This window comes from Pinus tabuliformis, chromosome 5_1, assembly GCF_031772625.1.
Source record: "Pinus tabuliformis cultivar Carrire ecotype Pingquan chromosome 5_1, CPIR1, whole genome shotgun sequence".
NCBI lineage: Eukaryota > Viridiplantae > Streptophyta > Pinopsida > Pinales > Pinaceae > Pinus > Pinus tabuliformis.
Window position 1 is genome coordinate 785978556 of NC_142305.1, and position 9271 is coordinate 785987826.

The 9271-nt window shown below is 36.4% G+C and overlaps 1 pseudogene; it reads right to left on the reverse strand.

The window, feature by feature from the left end:
- Nucleotides 1-463: 463 nt before the first annotated feature.
- On the reverse strand, nucleotides 464-7727 carry LOC149167287 (granule-bound starch synthase 1, chloroplastic/amyloplastic pseudogene; annotated as a pseudogene).
- Nucleotides 7728-9271: the final 1544 nt, after the last annotated feature.

The window sequence follows — 9271 nt, forward strand, 5'->3', positions numbered from 1 at the left end:
ACAATATTATATTGTTGGGATTGGTATCGAATTCGTCGATGATCAGTTTTGGATAACTTGGGCCTAAAATTTTGTGTTTAGAGATATACAATGATGTCTCCATACCACGAATCTAACATGCTAATAAGAAAGAGAGATTCGTCAGCAAAAGAATCTTTTGCTACAGTTTCTATATCAATTTGGGGAAAGTCATACAATAGTTCAACGAAAATCAAGGATTTATTTGATTTTTATTTTTCAAATTCCAAATCAAACTCTTGTAAAATAACTATCCACTTTGAGTATTTCCCCCTAGCAATTGTTTCATGAGAATGTACATCATAGGGTTGCAATATGAAATGACAATTATTTTTCAGAGAAGTATATATTGATGGAATCGTTGAACAACTTGCACAGTTTCCAAGGCTAGCTTCTCCACATGTGCGTCTTTAATATCATTTTTAGTGTGACTCCTACTCAAATATTAAATCACATGTTCGCTCCTAAAATCATCCTCCTGGACTAACACCATGCCAATGGTGGCATCAGATGCAGCTAAGTACAGAAAGTAGTCTCGATGATAATCGGGTGGATGCAATAATGGTGCAATATTCAGTGCATGTCTTAATGCATCAAAAGCTTTATCAGCAAGCTCATCCCAGAAAAATGGAATACCCTTTTTCAACAGTCGAGTAAAACCCTGTGTTAGTTCAGCATAATTGAGCATGAATCTGCACAAAAATTTTGCCTTCCCTTGCAAACTTTGGATTTGAGTAAGGCTAGAAGGAGCAGGTAAATTCAAGATTGCCTCTACCTTGAGGGGATCAACATGAATGCCTTCCTTTGAAACGATGAAGCCTAGAAGTCGACCTGATTGTACACAAAAAACACACTTGTGATAATTCAAGCAAATATTGTAATGCCTGCACCTAATGAAAATTTCTTTTAAGCGCAATGGGTGATCCTGTCGTTTCATTGAATGAGTCGGTAGGTCATCTAAATAGGGTTCAACAATATGCTTGATATCGTGGAATGCATAAGACATTTCTCGCTAAAAAGTTGCGCCAACAGTTTTTAGGCCAAATGGGAGCTTGTGATAAGAAAAAGTTCCCCATGGGCATCTAAACATAGTTTTATATTGATCGTCAGGTAGTATGTTTCTTTGATTATAGCTAGAAAATCCATCCATAAATGAAAAAATTTCATTTCCAGCATAGTCATTGACAATTTGGTTGATATACAGAGTTGGATAATTATCCTTCGGATAACATTTATTGATATTTCGGTAATCAACACATACTCGAATAGTTCCTTGCTTTTTATTAACGGGTACAATATTTGATACCCAATCAATTAAAGGAATGGGGTAAATAAAACCTGCGTTCAACAATTTTTCAACTTCAGTTTTAATGGCGGCAGCCTTTTGCAGATGCATAGGACGTAATCATTGTCTAACTGGCTTAGCATCCTGATAGGTTTTTATTTCATGTACAACAATGCTACAGTCAATTCCTGCCATTTCTTTGTAGGACCAGACAAAAATGTCACGGAATGACTTAAATAGGGCTTTGTAAGTTGAAATCTCTTCTAACGAACAAGAAGCTCCTATATGAATATTTTCAGTTATTCTAGGTTTCACTGAGATATCTATAGGTATCGTTGCCGATATGTTCCCTAAATTATGTTTAGAATTGAAAGAAAGGGTAGATATTAGACATTGAGGATCACTAAGGGTCTCAGATGAAAACATAGATGAGAAATTATTCTCAATTTTTTCAAAGGATGGCAAGAAAGTTGAACGATGATGAGTATCGTCCCATGGAATTTCGTCCAAGGTCATAACTTACATAATCCCTTCATCAGTTAAAAAATATTTGTTAAAAGGATCAGGCATAGAGATTGGTTCCAAGCATGACAAATGAGAATATTCATCAATAATCGTATTCATTTGATCATTATCAGATGTTGATGGGTTGGAAAAAGACTGAATTTCCTCATAGGCTAACTCAAAAGGGCTATGAGGCATTTCATCACCATATAAGATCATTTCTGATTCTGAAGGTACTTTCCACGGATCTCCCGATTTGAAAGTACTTGATGTAATCATGTTAATTTGGGCATCATTATGAGGGAAATTAGGTGGAAGAAACATGAAAGTTCCCATCAAAGATGAGTCTTTAAGTAGGCAAACACCAACTTCCTCATATGGAGTGGTCGATTTTCCAACAAATGGGATACTACCTTGGAATTAGGGTCTGAGGTATAGTAGGATAATTGATCTACTTTCACAATTCTTCCTTTGTGAAGAAACATAATGATCCTAAAATATGACGAGACTACAACTGCCATGGCATAAGTCCAGCTCCGACCAAGCAAAAGGTTATAATCAAGTTGAGCATCAACAACCTCAACATCTATTGCAACTGTTTTTCCCTCTAATTCGATTGGTAAATCATTTAAAATTCCATACGAACAGAAACCTCTTCCATCAAAGGCCTTCAAATTCGTGGGATATTGATTGATTGTTGGAGAACCCAAGGATTTCCAACATGCAATGGACATAATTCATGTCAACGCTCCTTCATCAATCATTGTTCGAAAAACTTGTTGATTTTTTACATGAACTAGTATTTGAAAAGCCAGTTGGTGTGGGAGACACGGGACATGATTTTCAAGATCGAAAACAATCAAATGAGAGTCTTGAGGATCTACTGCTCCTATTGTTGTTAATAATAATTTCCTTTATGTTGGGCAAGTTTGCAGCACTTCAAGGGCAGACATGGTCGAAGGTGACATAGCTAGATCTTCGACGATGTTATAGTTTTTGGCAGCCCTCACATGAGGATTAAACGCTGTTGGGCAATTTATTTGCTTAAATTGCTTCATTAAATTATCGACCAGGGAAACTCGTAAGCTTGTGATGGTGCCAACAATATTTATGCAGGAGTAGGCAACTAACTCTATGTCTAGCTAAATTATTTACGATTCAATATAATATGCAAGGGAAGAGGCTCCTAACTAAGGAGGTCCTGGTTGTCCTTCCCTACAGTATTATAGATTGAAAAGAAATCATTGATTACACAAAACTAGAAACTTGAAATAAATACAAGAGAATGAATTTAATTGTTGTTCAGATTCAAATAGAGGGAGAGCCTAACTTAGACCCTTGGTTATCCCCTCATATGCTGATAAGATTTAAAACTCATTCATCAATCACAAACAAATCCTCAAACATCTAAGCAATTAAATGAAATAAGATCTATTATGAAATAAAATGTTTCTTTCATCCTTTTAGAGTGAGCTAAATTCTCTTAAGAACAAAGTGACAAATTATTCCATTTACTACACTAAGACAATTTATATCTAAAACTACATAATGGAAATATATGTAAAATGAAGCTTTATTCTATTCCATCATAAGTTGGATACATGCTCCAAGAGTCCTCCCTTTGGAATGGAGGAGGTACTCCTATTTATACAATGGGATGAGATAACAAACTCATAATGATGATCCACTAATCTCTCTTTAGTTCCATACATTTCTCAACCATCTAGACACATAACCCTATCCTCCATGATCTCCTCCATGAGGTCCATGATCTTCTCCATGAGATCATGATCTTTTCCATGAGCCTTATCTTATCAAATTCGAATTTGATCATTCAAGGCCACATAAAGGTGTCTTGGAAGCTTCCTTTGTATCTACACATGTCAACAAACTCATTCTAATTGTTAGCTATAAGTATAAGCATATTATTTTCTAAAGTTTAGCCATAAATCCACTTAAAAATGTTAAGAATTAATAAACTTTGGAAAAGCATAGTTATGACCCAATAATGAGGTAAATGTAATGATGTGGAGGTGGAATGGAGGTGACATGAAGGTAAAATGTGAAGATATTGGTGAATAATGGAGTGAAAATAGGGACTATTTTGAGGCCCAACATACCCCCAAACTGAAGGTATTGCATGTCCTCATGAAATCTATTACATTACTTTTGGGTACTTGAGCTTTGGCTTAAACTCTGCATGATATCAGTTACTTAACTTTTGCAAAGCGTTATTTTGATGAACTACAACTTGGTTGGTTCTTGTGTTTCAACCATATTTTGTTTGTTGCATTCAATGTATGATCTTTGCATATTGATAATGTGATTTTTATTGCAGAGTATTTTTGTAGGAATGCATCATGGTTGGTTCTTGTGTAACAACCATGATTGTGTTGGCATCCAATTAACTTTTAAATACTTTTGACAAAGCCATTTGTATGCTCATGTAATAGAGAATATATTTTGAAGGTAAGTGGGGTTTAGAATGTGATATATGAATGTGGATGCTATATGAATGTGACAAAGTATGTATGTAAATGTATCCTTCCCCTTAAACGGATGGTTTGGGAAGTTATGTGAAATGGGGAAAGGAAGTGAAGTTTTTCCAAAAATTATTATTCTAACTTTTCAAGGAATTTAATGGTTAAAAGTTAGAAAATATCATACCTTAACTTACCCTTCCAAAAATGGATGAGAGTTGTGTACGTGTGGCTGCAAAAACTGTTGTTCATAGTCTTCTTTACTTGGTTGTGAAAATGGTGGATGAAAGATGGATCTGTATTGTCGTATCAGCTATTGGATCCTCTGCTACTAGATGATAAATTTGAGGAGTCTGCTGAACATCGCTGAAAGTCGTATCTGCTGCTGGATCCTCTGCTGTTGGATGATGAATCTGATGAGTCTGCTGAATATGGCTGAAAATCTATAAGGCTTGGAAGGTATACAAAATATATATAAGTTACATTTCCCCCCAGCCTTATTTATTGACTTGTCCTCAAGTGATGACAAACTGAAAAACAATGAAAGGAAATTGGCTTCATCTGCTACAAAATATGGGTCTTCAAGTCTTCAACGCTCGATGGCACAAATCTTACTATGTGATTAAATGTGTTGATGTCGAACATAGCAAGAAGTTGTTGACTTAGTGGCCGTTAATGAATGCCCCTAGCCAACACAAGAGCTCCCACCATTGATTCCAATGGGAGTCAGGATGCCTAACACATCTTTGTAGGTACGAATAAATTTGTCATGGTCGAGTCACCTACAAGATCCAACGAACAAGGGATATTAATGTACTCCCATTGTTCATTGGCAAGAGTACTTGCCATTAAGGCATGCAAGCCTCTAGGTGTTTTTTACAAAGATACTTAGACTCTAGGACTTTGACTCAATGATATCCATAGAAGCAGGGTTTTATTTGCGGAAATGAAGGGGAATGGTAATGACATGGAAAATGACAATAAGGAAATGCATGGTGTATGAATAAGAACTCTTGCTGTGAAAAATGGATATGGAAAGGTCATGCTTGATGGTTTGACAATTGGTGGAATTCAAAATCTTTTGCAAAAAGGTCATGCTTGAGTTGCAAAGGAGTGGTTGTAGAGTTGGATTTGTCTTTAGAATCTGTCATGACTTTAGTCTTTAGAAGACCAATTGTCGTCACAATGTAATCTCCTTATGTTCACTTGATTATCCTGTAACCTGTAAAAAACTTGGTACAAAGAAAACATAAGTGTGCTCTAGAAGAAATGCCCAGTTTCTTCATGATTCTTACGCAAAAAATTCATACCAAATAAAACAAATTAAGGACAATCAAAGTGTTGAAATTGACTTAATCATGATATTGAAAGCAATCCATTCTTAAAAATAACCATGAATAGTAATACTCCCTGTTTTTGTCAGCTAACTTTTGTGCATAGCGAAAAGTTTGGCATCATAGATTTGTTGTGTCCTGCAGATTAGTACGTTATAAAAGCATACAACAATATCAAATTGCCAACTCTAAGCAAGTTAATCAGCATTAAATAATCCACCAAATGTTCTTTTAAATTATTCTTCCAAATGTTCCATTATTTATTTTCAAACCTGCGTGAATTTTGTGAAAAGTGTTTTAGTGTTTTTTTTTTTTTTTTTTTTTTAATTTTGCCCTTGTACCAACTGTTGCACTTTCAATCAATTCCTGTAATTTTCATGATTCTCTCAATTTGCATATCATAAATTGCCAATATCCTTCATATGCCAATGTTTACTTCAACAATTATCACAAAACACAACAAATTTTTTTATTTCTCTTTATTTATTTATTTTTTTTTTGATAACAAAATATAACAAACATAATATACAAATAACATTATATCATCACAAAAAAAATTAGTACCATATTAATATAATTATAACATATTAATATATTAATATATTAATACAATCATAATATATATTAATACAAATCAGATATTAACTAAATATATAAATCAAACCTAATCAATCATTTAAGAAATTATAACTAAATATATACAAAAACAAATCAGTCATTAAAAAAAATGATAACTAATAATATACAAATACAAATCAAAAGAAATCGAATCATTAAATTAAAATATATAAATATAAAACAAATATAAATAAAAATAAATAGAATATATTACAATAAATACAAAACAAATTTAAACTAAAAATAGAAAAGAAATCCAAACAAAACGTGAATATTGGCAAGTGAAGGGATATGGAGGTTTTGTTTTTCGTCGATGTACCTATGGATGAGAGTGCAATTACAGCAACTTCTGACTCAGTTTTGCGGTTGCCTTTGGATTTTCCTCTTTCACCACAACCAACATAGACAACCGTATCAGAGTTTGAATACTTGGAAAGAGCTTGACTGATGACAGTTTTGCCACAGCCAAATGCACCAGGCATGGCACATGTTCCTCCAAGCACAGAGGGAAATAGAGCATCAAGAACGCGTTGTCCTGTCAGGATAGGTGTGTCAGCCGCAAGCTTGGAGGAGACAGGCCTCGGTGTACGCACAGGCCAGCTCTGAAGCATTTTAAGCTGCTTTTTAACTCCTTGAAACTCTAACTCCAGCACTATATCCTGAATGGTGTGATGACCAGGTGGTGCAACGTATGTAACCTTGGCATTTGTGAAAGAACCGGCAGGCTTGTAGATACTCTTCAAGTAACAAGGAAGAAGAGATGTATGCCAATCATTGGCAATGAAGACAACATCCTCCCCATAAGGTCCACTAAAGTGTTCACTGCTTGAGAGATTAAGAATCCTTGGAGCTTCAATAGCTCCCTGACATAAGAGGCTAAAACGAAGTTCATTGTCTTGGTAGTCCACCCCAGTTTGAGGACCATAAATCTTTCCGCCTGTTTTTCCCAAACCTTTTCAAGGAAGGATGGGTGATCTACAAAAACACGATCAACTCTCCTCTTGTAAACATGGAAGAATCGCACAGTTTCAGTTCTATCACCTACTTTTACATCAACCGATACGTTGGTATCCCATAAGTCCTTATACTGATCATAGCATGGAGATACTGTCATAACCCGATGACCACGTGCAGCCAGCATAGGTGGCAATCCTCCTAGAACATCACCAAGACCTCCAGTTTTACTCCAGGGGACCACTTCAGCTGCTACAAAAACCAGATTTATCCCACCGCTACAAGTGACCACTCCAACCTTTGGAACCACCACTAAGTGCCTTCCTCAACACTTTGCCTCTGGATGGCTCTGAAGCTGTCTGTGCTTCTAATCGACCACAGGCGCTGGTAGTAGGCAATTTGACCTAGTGAGCTGGTAGCATTACTGCTCCCGCTATTCTTTGAGGACAATGCAGTCCTCGAAGAACGACTTCTGCGAGACTGGCAGGCTACAAAGTGCTGAGCAGTAGCAGCGGCCATTTTATATGCTATCTCTCCAAAAAGAAGATACTACAATCCTACGCCTCACACTCGACAGTGCCGGGAGGTGAGACAGTTAAGCTCCACGAAATCGCTGAGCCCATCCATAACTTTCTGAGACTGAATTTCCAGACCACTCGTCTGCAGGCATCAGAATATCATTATGTTGAATAGCCTGTGGCTGAGGAGGCATCGTGGCACTCATTTCCATTCCCACATTCATCGAATTCTGTGAAGTGGATTCAAGAAGAGACGAGAACTCGGAAGTTATATTCGAAGACAGAGATGGGTTCAAGCTACTGAGATCCATCGAAGACGATGGATCCATTGAAGACGATGGATTGGGGTTCGAATCAAGCATCAAGAAACTGTCATTGCTCATAGCCATCTGGGGGCTGAATTGCAAGGCAACGTTGGTCCGAAGCTGCCGCATCACACTGCCGAAGTCTTCCCCAAACCCCAGCCAGATGAAATCTACACCACTGTCCTCAATTCGTAACCGAAACCACTATGCCCTTCATTAATAAAACAAAAAGCAACGAGGCTAACCCTTCATGCAAATAATTTACTAAAATCCACAATTTTCACCATTGTTTGCAACTTTGATCAAAAGGAATACAAATACGCATGGTTTCAGAGATAAGGCACTAACTATGTGAATGCCGAAGCTAAGCCCGGAGTCAGGAGTTCGAGACCCCACAAAACCTTGCAGGCCCAGAAATAGCAGCCCGGACTTTGATGTGCGTAGAATCCATCGCCGGGCCGCCTCCTCCCCCCCAGCAAACAAAACTACCGGCCCTGCTGATAAAGCTCCTGACCAAAGTGTTGATGCTCTAGAGTTGGGGAAACATTCGCTTGCTGGCTACCTAGTACAACAGGAAAAAGAGCAAATTTCTTTATTATTAAATTTCTAGCAAGATTTTTTTATTTTTGTTATTTATTTTTATTATTGGTTTTGAACTAAAATTCAAAAGAAAAAAAACTAGATTTTATCTAAATTATTTTAGGATGATTTTTTTATATTTTATTTCACAAATTTTTTATTGTCATGTCACATATCAATTTTTCAGCAAGAGTATTTTTATTTGAACCAAATCAATGGATTTTCTGATCTTCCTGATCGCACGAAGCGCAGGAAGAGAGCATACTAATCGCTTGATTTGTGTTTATTTATGCAGGGGGGTTTCAAAAAGGATTGAATTTAAAACTAGCTAAATACTAAAACATCAGAAAACTCAAACTTAAACTCCTTTGTGAAGATCCTGCTGTCACCAGGTTTCACAAATTATTTTTTCTAAAGAAAAATACTAGTACTGAATTAAATTCCTAATGCCTAATCCCTTAGCACCATCCCCGGCAACGGTGCCAAAATGTTGGGCAATTTATTTGCTTAAATTGCTTCATTAAATTATCGACCAGGGAAACTCGTAAGCTTGTGATGGTGCCAGCAATATATATGCAGGAGTAGGCAACTAACTCTATGTCTAGCTAAATTATTTACGATTCAATATAATATGCAAGGGAAGAGGCTCCTAACTAAGGAGGTCTTGGTTGTCCTT